Raw genomic sequence first — 19,337 nt, forward strand, 5'->3', positions numbered from 1 at the left:
TGTGAGCCCCTTGGCTTGCTCCATGTCTGGGTGCCACAGGAGAGTCATTGCTGGCATAGTCCATGATTGGTGGGCACTGGCAGTTTCCCAAGATGCCTCTTTTTTTATTCCACTTTGGTATTCTCTGAGCAGGCCCTTGATATTGCAGCAGCCCTGCTGCCGAAGGAGAGGCACACCTCCCTAATGTTCTGCACATAATTTGTAAGCTTCTGGCAAAGGGCAAACGGTTTTATTTTTTTAAAGAGTCAGAAGGAAAAGTTGGCGTGTTTGTTTTCTCTTTTGCACCCTTCTTTCCACTGATTCGGATACCGAAAAGCATCTTCCAGGAAGGGGGTGAGTGAGAATCCTGTCTGAGGTGGAGAGGACAGCATAAAATATTTTACTACAAAGCAGAATTACTCCGAAGACTGATGGATTCACTCGCGAGGCCCACTTGCATTTATGGAGGTCGTAAGTTATACGCTCCCGGTGAACTAGAGGAAACATAACAATTGCCTTTTATGGGTAGAACTTCATGCAATATATTAAACTCACCTGGGAACAGACGAGGGTTTACAGCAAACTATAACTTTAACACTTCTAAACCACTGCATTATTTTCAGAAGGATTATGAGTAACAGGGTTGGGTTTCAAATACTTCCTTGTGCCTGTTCCAATGAAATATTCTGTCTGCAGCTTGTACCTAAGAGTGTTAGCCGTTTGTCTTGATGCTCTCAGAGTGTGGCTCATGACCTTATGGGGAGATACAGGGGAGGGAGCTGAGATTATCCAGAGCTACTGGGAGAGTGAAGACATGCACCTGGGGTTGGGGGCGAGGGGCGTCCTCTCTCTTTTTCCCTTAGATGCTCAGTGCCTAAGAATTCTGCAGGCAGGAACTGGAGGGAAAAGAGCTACAACAGTGTCCAGGCATCCTTTGGGTCAATGCCCAGCATAGCCAAGTAAGGCTTGTTGCCAGACAAGAGACTGGGGGAGGCGGGAGGGAGGGAGGGGGAAAGGGGTGTGTGAGACTTGCCCTAAAAGAATGTGTAATGTCTGGACATTCAGCCTGATCCATGCCCCCTCCCCATGCAATGCCAGAATGCAGAACAATAATTCTCCCAACCCTCAACCATCCAAAAGATGGTTGGTATGCAGCCATGAGGTCCCAGAAGACAGTACAGTGGTACCTCGGGTTACAAACACCTTGGGTTACAGACGCTTCGGGTTACAAACTTCACTAACCCGGAAGCAGTACCTTTTTTTTTTTTTTGCTGATCCTTTAAAAAAAAATTTTATTTATTTATTTCAACAATGATTTATACATCATAAAATTACGTTTGAAAAATCATACACTATTTACATTACGAATACATACACATAAATGATATATATGTAAATAATATAACTGTATATGAAGTAGGAAATAAAGAATATATACACTTTGAAGAATTGAAATATGGAATAATAAACATAAAGAAAAAGAAAAGGAAAAATAAGATAAACAATAAAAGAAGAGAAACAAAGAAAAAATAAAATAAAATAAAAAAGAGAAATAAAGAAAGGAAGAAAGTACAACAAAGAATACAGCAAAAGAATCCACTACGGGATACACTTCCACCGCTTTCCACACAGTATTCTACAGTTCACATTTTTTCCCCTGTCTTGGATTGTATAATATATAATATATTTCACCTATAACAAATAATCTGTTAACATTGTCTTCTTACTTTCCATATCCTTCAAGGTCAATCTAAACATAACCATATTCTATTCCGTGTTTCGGTCTTCTTTAAATAGTCATTAAGGCATTCCCATTGTTTTTGATCCTCTCTTTTGGTTTTTGTCTTATTATATCTGTAAGTTTCGCCAACTCTAGGTATTCACATACTTTATTTAACCATTCCCCTTTTGTTGGTGTGGACGTATCTTTCCAGATTTTGGCAATTGTTATCCTAGCGGCCGTTGATGCGTATAAAAAGATGTACCTTGGGTTAAGAACTTTGCCCCAGGATGAGAACAGAAATTGTGTGGCAGCGGCACGGTGGCGGCAGGAGGCCCCATTAGCTAAAGTGGTACCTCAGGTTTCAGTTCAGAACAGTTTCAGGTTAAGAACGGACCTCTGGAATGAATTAAGTTCTTAACCCGAGGTACCACTGTATAAGTTTAGCAGGGGTGGGGGCGGGGATTTAAAAACAGAGAAACGGCCATGAGGTTGGCAGTTTGGAAGGTTGAAAGAATTTAGCAGGATGAATGCCTTCTGCCTGAAGGAAATACAGCGACGAGGTAGAGGTAGATCCTATGATCTTCTTCTTTGGGTTTAGCAATCCAAGGGAAAGGAGATGGAGAGTAACCCAAAAGGGATGCAGTGTTCAATCATGGAATCGTAGGTATGGAAGGGGTACCAAGAGTTATCTAGCTCAACGGTGCGCAATGTGGGAATCACAGCTAAAGAAACACCTTTAAGATGATCCGTGGATCTACCGTGTTTCTCATATTATAAGACATGTCTTATATTTATTTTTTCCTCAAAAAAACACACTATGGCTTATTTTCAAGGGATGTCTTATTTTTTTCCTCCTCCTCCTGCCGCGGCCGGCATTGCTGCTGCGCCTATCACTATGTCTTATTTTCAAGGTATGGCTTATATTCCTTGAATGCTTAAAATCCTGCTATGGCTTATTTTATGGGTATGTCTTAAAATATGAGAAACAGGGTACATGCTCAAAAGAGTGAGTGCGCAAGAAGACCTGCAGGGGTCAACTGAGCAGAAAGCATGTCAGAGTCATTCTCCGTTGAGAGTTTGGAGCTTCTGTATGGACAGCATGTTGCACAATTAAACTAAGGCAAGCATAAATGACATAAAGAACAACATCACTACAATTCCACCTTGCAAAAATTGCTTGTACACTTTTGCAGTGCATGGAGTAGGTAATTCTCACATATTTTACTGGGGGAAATCACAGAATTGTAGAAACACAGAATTGTAGAGTTGGAAGGGACCACCAGGGTCATCTGTCAGGCTTCTGGGAATCCTATCCCCCTCCCTCATGGCTGGCACCCAGAAATGGGGAAACGAGTTCTTACCATGGTATTTTATTCACTATTCACAGAGAGAGATGGATGATGCCGCCTCTCAGATAATGGTGTTGCTCTGAGTAAAGTCCCACCCCCTACTCTCTCTCCTATTATATGTCATCCATGCGACGGCTGACCTGTGCTTTCTGTTCGACTACTCTCAATAGGTCCTTTGGGGGGGGGGCGTGTCCAGGAATGCTTTCTAAAGATGTTGAGACTGTCAGCCATCTCTCCCCTGGTGTGTCTTCTTTCTGCTGCTCCTTTCCCAATATTTCCCAGCTTCTGCCCGCTACAGCCTCTGAACTACGACCTTCAGCAAACCACTGTTCTTAATCTATACTGGCCTCCTCTTCTCGGGAAGGTTTGGGGGGGCGGTCCCCACCATTCCTCTTCAGTCCAGTCGCTGACATCATCTAGCCATGGGGTCAGCAAACCTTTTCAGCAGGGGGGCGGTCCACTGTCCCTCAAGACCTTGTGGGGGGCTGGACTATATTTTTGGGGGGGAAATGAAATGAATTCCTATGCCCCACAAATAACCCAGAGATGCATTTTTAATAAAAGGACATATTCTACTCATGTAAAAACACGCTGATTCCCAGACTGTCCACAGGCCAGACTGAGAAGGCGATTGAGCTGGATCCGGCCCCCGGACCTTATTAGTTTGCCTACCCATGATCTAGCCCAACGCCCAGGAATCTCAACTACAGCATCCACAACAGATCTGAGCTTTGCAGCTGGCTGGGAAAAGGAAGCCGAGTGCCAGGTGAATGCCGTTTGTGGAGCTGATTCTTGGTGTGTTTTTATTTCCTGTTTGAAATTGCCCAACAGTGTGAACTTCCATGAAAAAAAAAAGGGCAGGGGCTCTCTTTGAAGTTCTGGCTGGTGCTTTCTTCCGGGTCCTTCACTTGTGGCACTAAGCAGCTCTGAACCGCATATTGGCAACTCAGGAGCAATTACGTCTCTCTCTTCTCCGTCCTGACACAATGGAAGCTGCCAACACCTGGATGTGAGTGGATGCAGCTGACAGCAGCAAGGGCCCTTCGGGGAGGAAAAGTCCGCAGCAAACTGATGGAGATGACAAACCCCTCGGCTCCAATGCGTGGTGCCCTCTCCAATGTGAATGCCCCAAGAATGAGACAAGATCGCAGTGTCAAGAGGCTCATCTTTGCTGCCTCAACAGTGACTTACGATTTCATGCAACTGCAAACTTCTCCATACAGTTGTTTGAATGTATTTCCCAATATATTCCACAGAAAGCAGTTAAATAGAGCAACCTTTTGCTAAAGCAACCCCCAACCATTTTAAAAAAATACCTGCCTGAACTGTATTTTGCTTACAGGATGGAACTCCCACAAATATTTTTTTTACAAAAATCAACAGAAGAAGCACCTTGCATTGCATTTTAAGCAGTCCTCGGTCTCTTGGTCCACCAGCACAAAGTTAAATCTGGCTTGCTGCATTATTTGTCTGTAATATCGTTGGTTATAATGTATATGTTACTTTTATATATCTGGAGTACAATGGGAGAGGACAGACATGCCTTGGGTTACAACCTGTTTTGGTTTATAACCGGACCTCCAGAACGGATTATGGTTGTAAACCAAGGTATTACTGTACATGGCACATCTCCCTGAGTGAAAAAAAAAGTTTATCATATGTGGTGCCGCCGAGACCACATAACACCGGTCTTGAAAGACCTGCATTGACTCCCAGTACGTTTCTGAGCACAATTCAAAGTGTTGGTGCTGACCTTTAAAGCCCTAAACGGCCTTGGTCCAGTATACCTGAAGGAGCGTCTCCACCTCCATCGCTCTGCCCAGACACTGAGGTCCAGTGCCGAGGGCCTTCTGGCGGTTCCCTCACTGCGAGAAGCAAAGCTACAGGGAACCAGGCAGAGGGCCTTCTCGGTAGTGGCACCCGCCCTGTGGAACGCCCTCCCACCAGATGTCAAAAAGAAAAACAACTACCAGACTTTTAGAGGACATCTGAAGGCAGCCCTGTTTAGGGAAGCTTTTAATCTTTAAGAAATTAGTGTGTTTTAATATTTCTGTTGGAAGCTGCCCAGAGTGACTGGGGAAACCCAGCCAGATGGGCGGGGTATAAATAATAAATTATTATTATTATATTAATATTATTATGACATTTCATAATTGACAGTTGTGATTTGTTCTTTGCCTTGCATCACACTAAAGAAGAGAAAAATGTAAAGAAAAGCAAGGCATTTTTGCATTAGCAATGAAAGCCACATTCATCAGGAACTGGAAGGCGTCACCCCAGCCAGCTGCCTGAGAGAGAGGAAAGCAGGTCCTGTCAGATAATTCCTTGCCAGGACTTTAGTTGCATTGCGTTGACGCAGATCAGCTCCAGGTCCAAGTCTGACACCAGATCATTAGTCAGGGTTTTGCTCCTGACGCATCCCTGGCTCTGAAAGGCAGGGTCTTGTTGACATAGAACCTGATAGCTAGGGTGGCAAGAGAAGAGGCAGCGGGCCAGCCGGAGTCCCCTGATCTTAGCATCTCCTTCTTTGACAACTTCTGTGGCAACTGGCTCATGGATGGGGAAGGGAAGACGTCACCACCTGAATGCTGATCATCCGGAATGCAAATAACCACTCAGTGATTCTAAAACGGAACAGGTTTGAAAGGTCACGATGCGTGAAGGAATCTACGCACACCGCATGAAAACAGGGACACTCATCAGGGTGACAGCCAAGGAATCCTGACTGCCAGTACAGCTCAGCAAAACTTCTGAAGCCTTGGATCTCACACCTCCAGACGCAGAGGGTGCGACCCACCACAACGTTCTCCTGTACAAGTGGGGACCGCACTGGTTCTTGTTCGTTTGAATGGGGCTTTCACGCTGAGCATAACGCGCAAGAGAGCCTCCCGGTGGGTTATGCTCAGAAGGAACAATGGTTAAAACAGTAAACATGGTTATTATTCTGTGTCCAGGGCAGCTGTCTACCAGCTCCATCTGGTACGCAGGCTGAGACCCTGCCTGCCCGCAGATTGTCTTGCCAGAGTGGTGCATGCTCTAGTTATCTCCCGCTTGGACTACTGCAATGCGCTCTACATGGGGCCACCTTTGAAGGTGACCCAGAAACTACAACTAATCCAGAACATACCTGCCAAGTCTCCCGCTGAAAAATGCGGGATCAGCAGTGGCGCAGCTCTGGAAGTTGCGTAGAGGCAACTTTTTTGTGTGTTTTTATTGGAAGCCACCCAAAGTGATGGGGGCAACACCGTCAGATGGGCAGGGTACAAATAATAACATTATTATTATTATTATTATTATTATTATTATTATTATTATCAGCTCCATCTGGTACGCAGGCTGAGACCCTACCTGCCCGCCAGAGTGGTGCATGCTCTAGTTATCTCTCGCTTGGACTACTGCAATGCGCTCTATGTGGGGCTACCTTTGAAGGTGACCCGGAAACTACAATTAATCCAGAATGCGGCAGCTAGACTGGTGACTGGGAGCAGCCGCCGAGACCACATAACACTGGTCTTGAAAGATCTACACTGGCTCCCAGTACGTTTCCGAGCACAATTCAAAGTGTTGGTGTTGACCTTTAAAGCCCTAAATGGCCTCAGCCCAGTATACCCGAGGTAGCGTCTCTCTCTCTCTCCCCCCCATCATTCAGCCCAGACACTGAGGTCCATCTCCGATGGCCTCTAGCAGTTCCCTCCCTGCAAGAAGTGAGGTTACAGGGAACCAGGCAGAGGGCCTTCTCGGTAGTGGCACCCACCCTGTGGAACGCCCTCCCACCAGATGTCAAGGAAATAAACAACTATATAACTTTTAAAAGACCTCTGAAGGCAGCCCTGTTTAGGGAAGTTTTTAAGGTTTCTTGTTTTATTGTGTTTTCATATTCTGTTGGGAGCTGCCCAGCATGCCTGGGGAAACCCAGCCAGATGGGTGGGGTATAAAAATTATTAATTATTATTATTATTATTATTATTATTATTATTATTATTATTATATTTGGTTTGACCCTTGGATGACGAGGGAGTCAAAGGTGCACTAAAGGTGGCTTCCGAGAAGCTGGAGGAATTCTTCCCATCTGTCCTCACAACGGATGATAGAGGGCAGATCCCAGTGCCTAAACTAACTTTTGCAGGGCGGGAGTCCAAGGAACTGAGGCAGACAGTGGTGATGAGAGGCAAAGTTCTAAGCCTACAAGACAAGACAAAAACTCATAAATCTCTGCGTCCGGATGCCATCTGCCTAAGAACCATCTCTCAAAGAACTCAAATGAGAAACTGCTGATCTTCTAACAAAGTATGTAACTTGTTTCTAAGATCAGCCTTCATACTATTTTTAAAGGGGATCTGTCCCAGTCCCAGGAAAACTAGTGGAAAGTATTGTTAAAGATGAAATAGCAAGCCTTGTTGAAGCAGAACCAACAAGGCTCCTGGAAAGGCAAGTCCTGCCTCTTTAACCTGTTGGAGTCTCTTTTTTTTAGCAAGCATATAGAAGCGATTTGTTTGACCCAGGGCTCGTCCACACTTCTGCTTTTGCTGTGCCTAGAAAGCATGGGTCTGAGCTCTTTTCCAAGGGAAAACCCACTCTTTAGCAATCGATTGGAACAAATAGCAATCTGGGGGGAAAACCAAATTGCTGTAATATTGTAAGTCCCCTCGGGCATTGTTCTGCAGTGGAAAGGGGGATAGAAATGTTTTAATAAAGAATCCCCTCTAATTTTTAAAACATCAGTTGCCACAGGGACTTAGGCAGCTGCAGAAAATCATGCAAACTTCTCTTATTGGCTTAACATCAGTCTGGTTTACTCCCTTACTGTTTACTGACCACTATGTCTGGCAAGCCTGTACAATAGGGCAGGACCTTGGCTTTGCTCCTATGCCTCAGGATCAGCTGCCCCGTAAGACATTCCCCTGTAAGATAAATGGAGACACAGGTGGCGCTGTGGTCTAAACCACCGAGCCTCTTGGGTTTGCCGATCGGAAGGTCAGCGGTTCGAATCCCCTTGACAGGGTGAGCTCCCATTGCTTTGTCCCAGCTCCTGCCAACCTAGCAGTTCGAAAGCACAGCAGTGCAAGTAGATACATAGGTCCTGCTGTGGTGGGAAGGTAAACAGCATTTTGTGCACTACGGCTTCCATCATGGTGTCCCGTTGCACCAGAAGCGGTTTAGTCCTGCTGGCCACATGACCTGGAAACCTATCTGCGGACAAACGCCGGCTCCCTCGGCCTGAAAGCAAGATGAGCGCCGCAACCCCATAGTCGTCTTGACTGTCAGGGGTCCTTTACCTTTTTACCTTTACCTGTACATAATGAAAAAAGCTAAGTAAGAGTACACATGTGGGCCCTCTCAAATTGGGGGTCCTTTACCTTTTTATACCTTACTTCATGTTCATCACAATTTGGTAGAACATGAGCTGCAAAACCAAGCCACTCTCTGGGGGTTTTGTAGTCAGCAAATAAATTTGGAAGCAAGAGGGGTGGGGGGAGGCTCCCTTTTGGCTTTGGCTTGTCCCGTTGCTGCCACTGGGCCTGCACAGCCATTGTGAGGGAAGGGGTGTGTGTGTGTGTGTGTGTGTGTGTGTGTGTGTGTGTGTGGCGGGGAGAGGAGACAAGCAGCTGTCGGGGGGGAGGAGCTGCAAATTCTCCTCCTGCTCGGATAAAAATCTAAGTTCCAAGTGGTATCATGTGTGTTTTCGGCCTTCTCCGAAATCATACAGACAGAAGAGTGTGAAAGGTTCTTGTTTTTGTGTTTTTTTTAAAAAAAATGTTCATGAACTCTGGTGCTACAGTTTTGGGACTTCTCAACAAAAAGCAGATACGTAATACTTTTTGAGTCACAACACGAGCAATTCTACATACTGCCATGCATCACATAGAGGACTGGCCTTATTGTACGACATCTGGTATGCCAAGGTGTCTCTTTTTGTCCCTGAGTTATTTTGAAATGGGATTTTCACTACATGGTGGGAATAGATGGGTATTCACAGGATCCCATACGGGAGGGAAACCCGAATTTTGCAGTGGAGGCCATATTCTGCAATTGCTGGTGCCTGGAGGCCATGATAATTGCCACCGTGCTCAACATATCTGTGTTGAACCTTGAAAATTCCATATACAGTGGTACCTCTACTTACTAATTTAATGCGTTCCGAACGCACATCCGTAAGTTGGAAAAATTTGCAAGTCGAATCCCATTGGAATGCATTGGGAGAAAAAATTCGTAAGTCGAAGCAACCCTATCTAAAAATTCGTAAGTAGAAAAAATCCTATCTAATCAGCATCCAAGATGGCGGATGGAGCTGCGTTCATAAATAGAAACATTCATAAGTAGAGTTATTCGTAAGTAGAGGTACCACTGTAAACAAACAAACAACCTCTTTGCTATGTCTAGTTCCTTGCATTGTGTGTTCTCCCTCTCCCTCTCCCCCTCTCTCTCTCTCTCTCTCACACACACACACACACACGTTCCCCTGGTGTTTCCTGGCAGCAGCTGGTGCCTTTCATTTTATTTCCCCCTTCTGCCTACAGACTAGCTCAAGCCCCACCTGAGACCTAACATTTGTCTGTTTGGAGAATAGATGAGTATTTATTAGAATTAAACAGCTGGGAGCGCAGTGATATTTAGACGAACATTAGAGGGGCTGCAGGAGGAGGAGATAATTCCTGGAGCAGCTTAGAAAAACTGGCTGAGCTCAGTTTCCACCGGGATTTCACAGGTCTCCTGTGTGCGGCTGATACAGTTAATTTTGCGCTGGAGCTGCAGGCTGGGCCACACTGATATTGCCATGTTATTTAGAATCGAAAGGTCAAGCTGGAAATTGAATAATCATTGACAAGGAATCCATCAGGGATGCTAAGAGCGCAGCGAGCAGCAGCTCAGACCGTGTCAAAGGCTGATGGAGGAGCTTGGCTGAAGAATATTGAGGCTCAGGCAGCCATTGGCTCCATTATACCAGTTGGCCAAAGCGTCAAGTTTACACATCACACACACACACACACACACACACACACACACAGCAAGAGCAGGGGGTATTGTACTGGAAGAAGCAAAGATCCCCAGTGTCAAAGCAATGATTCTTCAACATCAACTTCGTTGGACTGGTCATGTTGTGCGGATGCCCGATTATCGTCTTCCAAAGCAACTACTCTATTCCGAACTTAAAAATGGAAAGCATAATGCTGGTGGTCAACAAAAGAGATTTAAAGACTCTCTCAAGGCAAATCTTTAAAAATGTAGCATAAACATCCAACACCTGGGAAGCACTGGCCTGCGAGCGCTCCAATCGGAGAACAGCCTTTACCAAAGGTGTCATGGGCTTTGAAGACACTCGAACTCAGGAGAAAATGGAGAAACATGCTAAGAGGAAGGCACGCTTGGCAAACCCTCACTGTGATCAACTCCCACCCGGAAACCTATGTCCCCACTGTGGAAGGACGTGTGGATCAGGAATTGGCCTCCACAGTCACTGGAAGTCATGGAAGTTCATGGAAGACAATCTTACTCGGCTACGAGTGATCGCCAAAGAAGAAGAAGAATTGTGATTATTCACTTTCTCTTCTCTTCTTTTCTTTCACCTTTATTTTCTTCCTTTTCTTATTCTTTCTTATTCTTGCTTTTTTCTTATCTCTTCTCTAAATTAGTTTGGCTTTTATTGTACTTTATGCAGAAAACTTTTAATAAGAATTGATTTTTTTATAAACCTCTTCCTAGTTTTCTTAGGGAAAAATTATTACGCAGGTGGCATCACACTCTTTGCAAATGTCAAAATGTTTTCTTCTACATCACCTAATTGTTGGAGAGATTGCAATAAACTTGGTACATGTTTTAGTTACAGGTAGGTAGCCGTGTTGGTCTGAGTCGAAGCAAAATAAAAAAATAAAAAATAAAAAAATACTACTGAAGGTGCTACTGAAGGAATTTTTTTATTTTGGTACATGTTATCATTTATGGTGGGATTGTCGGTTGGTGCAAGATTTTTTGAATTTAATTGTTACAGAAATGATAAATATTACTAAATCTATGTTACTGAATATTTTTGATGATACCAATGTAAAAATATTATCAAAAGAACTGGTCTTATATATGATCTTACGGTAGCAGCACAAACAGTACAGTCATACACTGGAAGTCGAACGGAATCCATTCAACTTCCAAAGCGTTCGACTTCCAAAGCATGGTTTCTGATTGGCTGCAGGAGCGTCCTGCAACCAATCGGAAGCCACGGAAGCCGTGCTGGAGGTTCAGCTTCCGAAAATCGTTCGAAAACCAGAGCAATCACTTCTGGGTTTTGATCGTTCAGGAGCTGAAATGTTAGAGTTCAAAGGTGTTCGGCTTCCAAGGTTCCACTGTAATCGCAATGTACCCATTTTGTAAGTTTTGTTTCTCTTGTTTGAATTTTTGCCTATCGTCATTTTTTCCCTCTGTTTTACATACATTATAAAATGAAACAATAATAAACTTTTTCTGACAATTCTCCGTATGAACTTATTATGTGTCTTGCAACACATTCTCTCTCTCAGGTCATTCTTCACATCCTGCAGTTATCTCTGTTTATTGCTTCTTCGTTGTAGAGCACCGAAAAACAACATGGTGACTTCCAGCTGTTATGAACTACAACTCCTATTACGGTAGCCCCAACCAGCATATCCAATAGTCAGGGATGACGGGAGTTGTAATCACAACGTCTGGAAGGCTCTACATTGGCTACCCCTGTTTAGAAGATTGCTTTTAAGCAGGGACAGGGCAGATCTGACCAATGGTTTGTATCTAATAGTGCATCCCATAAGCACAATCACTTCTGATTGTGAAACAGGAGCCCCCCTCCAAATCTGTTCCGCAGAGCTGGAGGAAACCCCAGAACAGATTTAGGGAGTGTGGGTTGAGGAGGAGAAGAGAGAGGATTCAATAACCATCAATTCCATAGTCAGAAAATTCCATCAGTTCTAATAGCAGTAACTATTGCTGGTGATATCAGATTTTCAAATGCCCTAAAATGAATGGATTGTAGCTTTATCTTAAAAAGAAAAGAAAAAGTACCACATTTATTTACTAGTTCTCTGAAAGTGTGGGATTCAGAGTCTTTCTTGCTCATGGGGCCAGGAGATGTTTACCAATCCGGAAGTGATTTGCAAGTGTGTGTGTGTGTGTGTGTGTGTGTGTATGATTAAGTAATATGTAAAGGTAAAGGTATGGGACCCAGGTGGCGCTGTGGTTAAACCACTGAGCCTAGGGCTTGCTGATCAGAAGGTCGGCGGTTCGAATCCCTGTGACGGGGTGAGCTCCCGTTGCTTGGTCCCAGCTCCTGCCAACCTAGCAGTTCGAAAGCACGTCAAAATGCAAGTAGATAAATAGGAACTGCTACAGCGGGAAGGTAAACGGCGTTTCCATGTGCTGCTCTGGTTTGCCAGAAGCGGCTTTGTTATGCTGGCCACATGACCTGGAAGCTATACGCCGGCTCCCTCGGCCAATAATGCGAGATGAGCGTGCAACCCCAGAGTCGGTCATGACTGGACCTAATGGTCAGGGGTCCCTTTACCTTTTTAAAGGTAAAGGTAAAGGGGCCCCTGACCATCAGGTCCAGTCATGTCAGACTCTGGGGTTGCGGCGCTCATCTCGCTCTATAGGCCGAGGGAGCCGGCGTTTGTCCGCAGACAGCTTCCGGGTCATGTGGTCATGTGGCCAGCATGACAAAGCTGCTTCTGGCGAACCAGAGCAGCGCACGGAAACGCCGTTTACCTTCCCGCCGGAGCGGTCCCTATTTATCTACTTGCACTTTTTGTTGTGCTTTCGAACTGCTAGGTGGGCAGGAGCTGGGACCGAGCAACGGGAGCTCACCCCATTGCAGGGATTCGAACCGCCGACCTTCTGACCAGCAAGCCCTAGACTCTGTGGTTTAACCCACAGCGCCACCTGGCCCCAAGTAATATGTAAACATCCATCAATCTCTGTTTTCTATGCATTCCAGAATCCATAGACATAATCTAATACAGAGTTTTGCATTTAAACGGATTTAACTAAGTGAGCCTAAATACGCTTAATCCTGTGTTGGATTGTGTCCAGTATCTAATTTTGAAAATCTACTACATTTCAGATTCCATTTCCATCCCACTAAAAACTACCCAGCCCACCCCTATAAACATGCAAATCTGTGTACAAAAAAACATGAATCTGCAGGAGCTTTTTAGGGCTGAGTTAAAGTGGACCTGCAGAGGAAGAGACCACTTTCTCTGGCGGGCGACCTTTTGGGATTTCTGCAGGGGATGGGGAGAGGCAATCCTGCAAAGGGCTAACAAGGCAAAGAGAATTAAGGGGAGCTTTAATTCCAAATGAGGATCATTTTGACAGAAGTCAAAGTCCCAAAGCCCCTTGCGTTCCCTCGAAAGAGCATTCAGACATCCAAATCGCCTTGCGAAGTAAATTTCATATTAACAAGCAGAGAATCAATTTTAAATAACCATTAAAGTAATACGATTTCAAGCTTTAGGCAGTGGGGTTTGATACACTCTTGGCAGTCAGTCTAGTCCACAAAACTCAGGGGACGCTTAAAACCGCAGCGCTTGAAGAGGAGAACAAATAACTCGCTCCTCCACATGTTTCTCTTGTATTAGGAGGCAACAAGAAACTTGAAACGCAAAACTCCCTTCGCTTGGAAAACACTGCAGGTTTCGGCTGCAGGGATGTGTCCTTGTTTTCTCCTACATTTTCCAGACTTTGAGGCAAGGCTGTACAGATTAAAGCAGGAGGTGGTGGTGGGGGGGGGGGGGCGGGGACAGCTCTCTCCAACCAAAAGCAAAGGACCTGTGGTGGATTTAATAGATCTTCTAGTTACAATATCTCAAAGCCTTATGGAGACTCTTGTCATGTTCTTGCAAGAGAGAAGCAGCAAGAAGCCTGGAGCATAATTCTGCTTCAGAACAAAATAGGTAGTAATTTAATTCTGCCAGCACCAAGAATACTCTTTAGATTGCAGCCTGAGCCTGGAGTTGCTGCTGGTGCCTTTGCAACATGGCGGCGGCGACAGAGACTGCTTGTTGTAGATCAGGCATCCCCAAACTTCGGCCCTCCAGATGTTTTGGACTACAATTCCCATCTTCCCCAGCCACTGGTCCTGTTAGCTAGGAATCATGGGAGTTGTAGGCCAAAACATCTGGAGGGCCACAGTTTGGGGATGCCTGTTGTAGATGCTTTTTCATTTACCCTCTTCCCACGTTCATTGCAGAAATGTTGGTGTGTTGCAAGCTTGGGAGAACATAGGGGTGAACACTATTCTAAGCATCATCTCTGGGTTGCAAGCCAGCATTCCTAACAGTCTTTCTTTCTTTCTTTCTTTCTTTCTTTCTTTCTTTCTTTCTTTCTTTCTTTCTTTCTTTCTTTCTTTCTTTCTTTCTTTCTTTCTTTCTTTGAATTTATATACCACCCTATACCCAGAGGTCTCCGGGCGATTCACAGAAAATATCACAATATATAAAATCAAAATCAGAACAATAACCCAATAACACCCTCCCCCCCCCAAAAACAGCCACATTTTAAAAGGGTACAGTCAAACATCGGTTTACGCCTACCTCGGCGAGCAACTGCCTTGGCGAGCGACCGCCGCGGACCCGGAAGTGTTTACAACTGGGTTCCGTGGTGTCGGATGCACAGACGTGATCTGCGAAGCTTGTGTGTATGCAGAAGCGATCTACGCAGCGCGCATGTGCGCTGAAGTGCTCTATCGGTGCTTCGCGCACGCGCAGAAGCGTACCTTCAGTGAGCGACCTCTTCAGCGAGCGACCGCCTCCGCGGAACAGATTGCGGTCACAAACCGAGGTACCACTGTTTAGGATGTCAATCAGGTTGACCAAAGACCTGGTTAAAAAGGAATGTTTTTGCCTGGTGCCTCAAGGTGTATAATTAAGGTGCCAGGCGAACTTCCCTGGGGAGAGCATTCCACAGATGGGGAGCCACTACAGAGAAGGCCCCGTTCTCATGTTGCCACGCTCCGGACCTCTCAAGGAGGCGCATGAAGGAGGGCCTCAGAAGATGATCTCAGGGTCCGGGTAGGTTCATATGGAAAGAGGCGGTCCTTGAGGTATTGCGGTCCTGAGCCGTTTTTTGTTTTCTTTGTACTCCCTTTGGAAGGTATTCATTGCAGGCCCAGATGATTTTGCATGTGTTTGGACAAGTTGCTTAAAACATGCCAAGCTGAAAAGCTGCTATTCAAGATCCGGTTAAAATGACAACTGCTTGCCTTGTCGCATGGCTTTTGCCATGGCTTTGTTTTTAGTATCGTACCATTTAAACTGGAGCCAACGCTAAGTATTTGTTCTTGCCTACGGCACTGGGCCATTGACCACAGTTTCGCAAAGGCTTCGTTTTCGTGCCAAGATTTCACCACAGTATCTCTGGATTAATGGCTGGCATTCACTCTGTCCTTTTCTGCTGAGGAAAACTAACCAACTTTGAGGGGGCAACAGAGTTATTTCTGTTATGTTTAATAGGGAATGAAATCAAAAAGGAAGATGTAAAAATATTTATGTATGCCACCACTGCGGCCAGGATACTATTAGCACAAAGGTGGAAAACACCAGAAATTCCATCAGTAGAAGAATGGAGAGGTAAATTGATTGAATATATAGAATTGGCCATGTTGACTGGTAGGATAAGGGAACAAAAAGATCAAAAGACTCACAAGGACTGGAGTAATTTTCTGGAATATCTCAAAAGGCATTGTAAAATGGTAAAAGCACTTACAGGATTGATGTAGCATCTACTACTGTAAAAATAATGCATGTATAGAAGAAATGATTGTATATGAAGATATTGTATTGAAGTGAAAAAAGCGCTTTAATTAGATCTTAACAAACAAAACCAAAACGAATGCACAGGGGAAGTCAAGTTCGGCAGAACGGACTTATTGTATTTGTAATTTGGGTATGGTTTATGTTATGTTTGTTTATGTTCAAGTTGATGTAAGAGAAAATAATAAAAATTATTGATTAAAAAAAACTTTGAGGGGGCAACAAGGGATTCTTTGCATGGCTTATGCATGGGTGAAGGATCAGGCCGCTGAAGGCTAAATTTATCTCAGGTTGCAATGAAAAGCAAGAGTTTTGAAACCAACTGGTTCTTAGAAATACCTTAGGGCTTACCTTAGACAAGAGTTCTTATAAGTTTTTGAGATGCCACCTGAAGACTTATGTAGCTAGAGGTTTCCTGACATGAAGTTCTCCAGATAATCCCCTCATTTGCTTCATCTTGACTGGGAAGGAAGCTATGTGAGATGGAAAGATAGGGGAGAATAGGAGCTGAACTTTTAACCTGAAATTGCCCTGGGCAAACGAGATGTGGAAGACTGTTTGCCAAGAAAATGTCAAGAGAACAGGAAGCAAGCAGCATGGCAAGAATAAGACTCATTCTTTGTTCCATCCAGGCGTTAAGGGTAATGATTCGATAATGATTCGATAGGGATAAATGAAAGGTAGATTGAAATTAATCAGTTTCTGATGCTTTTAATTCATTTGTATTTTAGTTGGTGTGAACTTCTTGAATATTCTTGTATTATGCGTGGTCTATAGATAAAGGTTTTTAAGTAAATAAAATTACCGAGATCCTGCCCAAAGAAAGACTTTCTAGTTGAAAAATCTCAATTATTAGCATTTTAATCTAGAGCTCTAGGATAGCAAGCTTCATATCCCTGCTGTATTTTGAAACTGAATCAAGGGATGAGACAGCCAGAGTGTTTTTTCTTCCAGTTTGTCCCTGATCTTTCCATCCAACTGTTGTTTCTCTTCTGCTGAGCGACACAGCTGGTATCCTGCACACTCAAACAGGGGAGGTGGTCAGGGAAAGGACAAAAATAAAAATGGGCAGGGCGAGAGAATGAAGTGGTTTGCAGAGCCAGCCCATGCATGAGGCAAGGAGAGGGGACTGCCTTGAGCAGCGGGATCCACCGGGGGGGGGGGGCAGAAGATCCCGATGTAGATCTTTATTCCCACCCCCTGTTCCTGATGTAGATCTTCTGTCGCCCCTTCTTCCCTGGTGGGGAGGGGGAGCTGCATTTTGTGGTTTGCCTCAGGTGCCAAAATGTCTTGCACCAGCTCCTACGGCTTAGTTAGCATTAATTTGCGAGTTCAATTCAAAGTGTTGGTGTTGACCTTTAAAGCCCTAAACGGCCTTGGTCCAGTATACCTGAAGGAGCATCTCCACCCCCATCGTTCTGCCCGGACACTGAGGTCCAGCGCCGAGGGTCTTCTGGCGGTTCCCTCGCTACGAGAAGCCAAGTTACAGGGAACCAGGCAGAGGGCCTTCTCGGTAGTGGCACCCACCCTGTGGAATGCCCTCCCACCAGAGGTCAAAGATAACAACAATTACCAGACCTTTAGAAGGCATCTCAAGGCAGCCCTGTTTAGGGAAGCTTTTAATGTTTGATTTCTGTATTTTAATGTTTTGTTGGAAGCCGCCCAGAGTGGCTGGGGGAACCCGGCCAGACGGGCGGGGTATAAATAATAAATTATTATTATTATTATTATTATTATTATTATTATTATTATTATTATTATTATTATTTGATGCCAGGAAAGGAGATGGTGGCTGCTTGGCTCCTCCCCCAGTCGCCTTGTTGTAGCTATGCTGTTGCAGAAAGAGGCATAATTTGGTGTGTTGTCCAAGCCCAGGATCATGGTTATAACAGGGGTCAGCACCCTTTTTCAGCTGTGGGCTGGTCCACCATCCCTCAGACCATGTGGTGGGCCGGACTATATTTTGAAAAAAAAAAATACTGAGCAAATTCCTATGCCCCACAAATAACCCAGAGATGTGTTTTAAATAAAAGCACACATTTTACTCATGTGAAAACACCAGGCAGGCCCCACAAATAACCCAGAGATGCATTTTAAATAAAAGTACACATTCTATTAATGTAAAAATATGTTGATTCTTGGATCGTCCACGGGCCGGATTTAGAAGGTGATTGGGTCGCATCCGGCCCCCGGGCCTTAGGTTGCCTACCCTGGTTTATAATAATAATATAATAATAAATTTTAATTTATATCCTGCCCTCCCTGGCCAAACCGGGCTCAGGGCGGCTAACATCAAATTATATAATACATTAAAACATAAAATCCAGCAATCGACTGAAATACAGCTTAAAATCAGAATAAATCAGATGAATTGCAGACAAACCATGAATTGTAACCAAGGTTTGCAGTTTGTGGGACATATGGAGAAGCAGAGGCAGGTTTGGGGGAAGAGCAATCAGTTCGGTCACATGGAGCATGGAGCCTCGGGGTCACTGCAGGGGACATCACAACCATGATGAAGAATGGAAGGCGAGAGGCAGGGGCCACCCCGAAATTTGAGACCCCAAGGTCTGCCACCAGGAGGAGACAAACCAGAAGCAGCAGCAGAAGAGGAGTTTGGATTTGATATCCCGCTTTCTCACTACCCGAAGGAGTCTCAAAGCAGCTAACATTCTCCTTTCCCTTCCTCTCCCACAACAAACACTCTGTGAGGTGAGTGGGGCTGAGAGACTTCAGAGAAGTGTGACTAGCCCAAGGTCACCCAGCAGCTGCATGTGGAGGAGCAGAGACGCGAACCCGGTTCACCAGATTACGAGTCTACCGCTCCTAACCACTACACCACACTGGCTCTCTTGCAGGGGCATTCCTGAATTTTCAGCTGGGGACATGAATGGGCAAACTAAACAAATTAGACAAGTGAGCTGGGTGGGGCATAATGGTTATCAAGTGTTGGAGTAGGATCTGGGAGAGCAGGGTTCGAATGCCATGAAGCTCATGGGACGACCATAGGCCATTCATTGCCTTTTAGCTTAACCTACCTCACATGGCTGTTGCGAGGATAAAATGGGGAGGACAACCATATACAACACATTGAGATCCTTTGAAGTTATAACATGGTGTATATATATATGAAATAAATAAATAAAATAACAAATGTAACAGATTATCAGGAAAATGCATACTACTGCAAAGTGAGAAATTAATGATGTTACCTGTAGGCTTTAATCCTTCTAGCATCTGATGATTGCTTTTTAGAAACCCAAAGTGATCAGAGATTGAGAAGGCCTCTTTTCATTGGGATCCGATCTCCCCTTTTAAGATGCATACATTCTTGCATATTCTGAAAGTATTTGCAGCAGCCCTGACTGATTTCGCTGCCAGCAATAGCATTTTGCTCCTAAGGTCCCATAATCAGGTATTTCAGTCTGACAATGAAAGCGATTTGAGCAAATTATCCCCTAGTTAACCCTGTGTTTGCTGCTTAAAGAAGGGCAGGCTGCTTATCAGGAACAGCTT

The sequence above is a fragment of the Zootoca vivipara genome, chromosome 7 (assembly GCF_965207765.1).
Source record: "Zootoca vivipara chromosome 7, rZooViv2.hap1.1, whole genome shotgun sequence".
Lineage (NCBI taxonomy): Eukaryota > Metazoa > Chordata > Lepidosauria > Squamata > Lacertidae > Zootoca > Zootoca vivipara.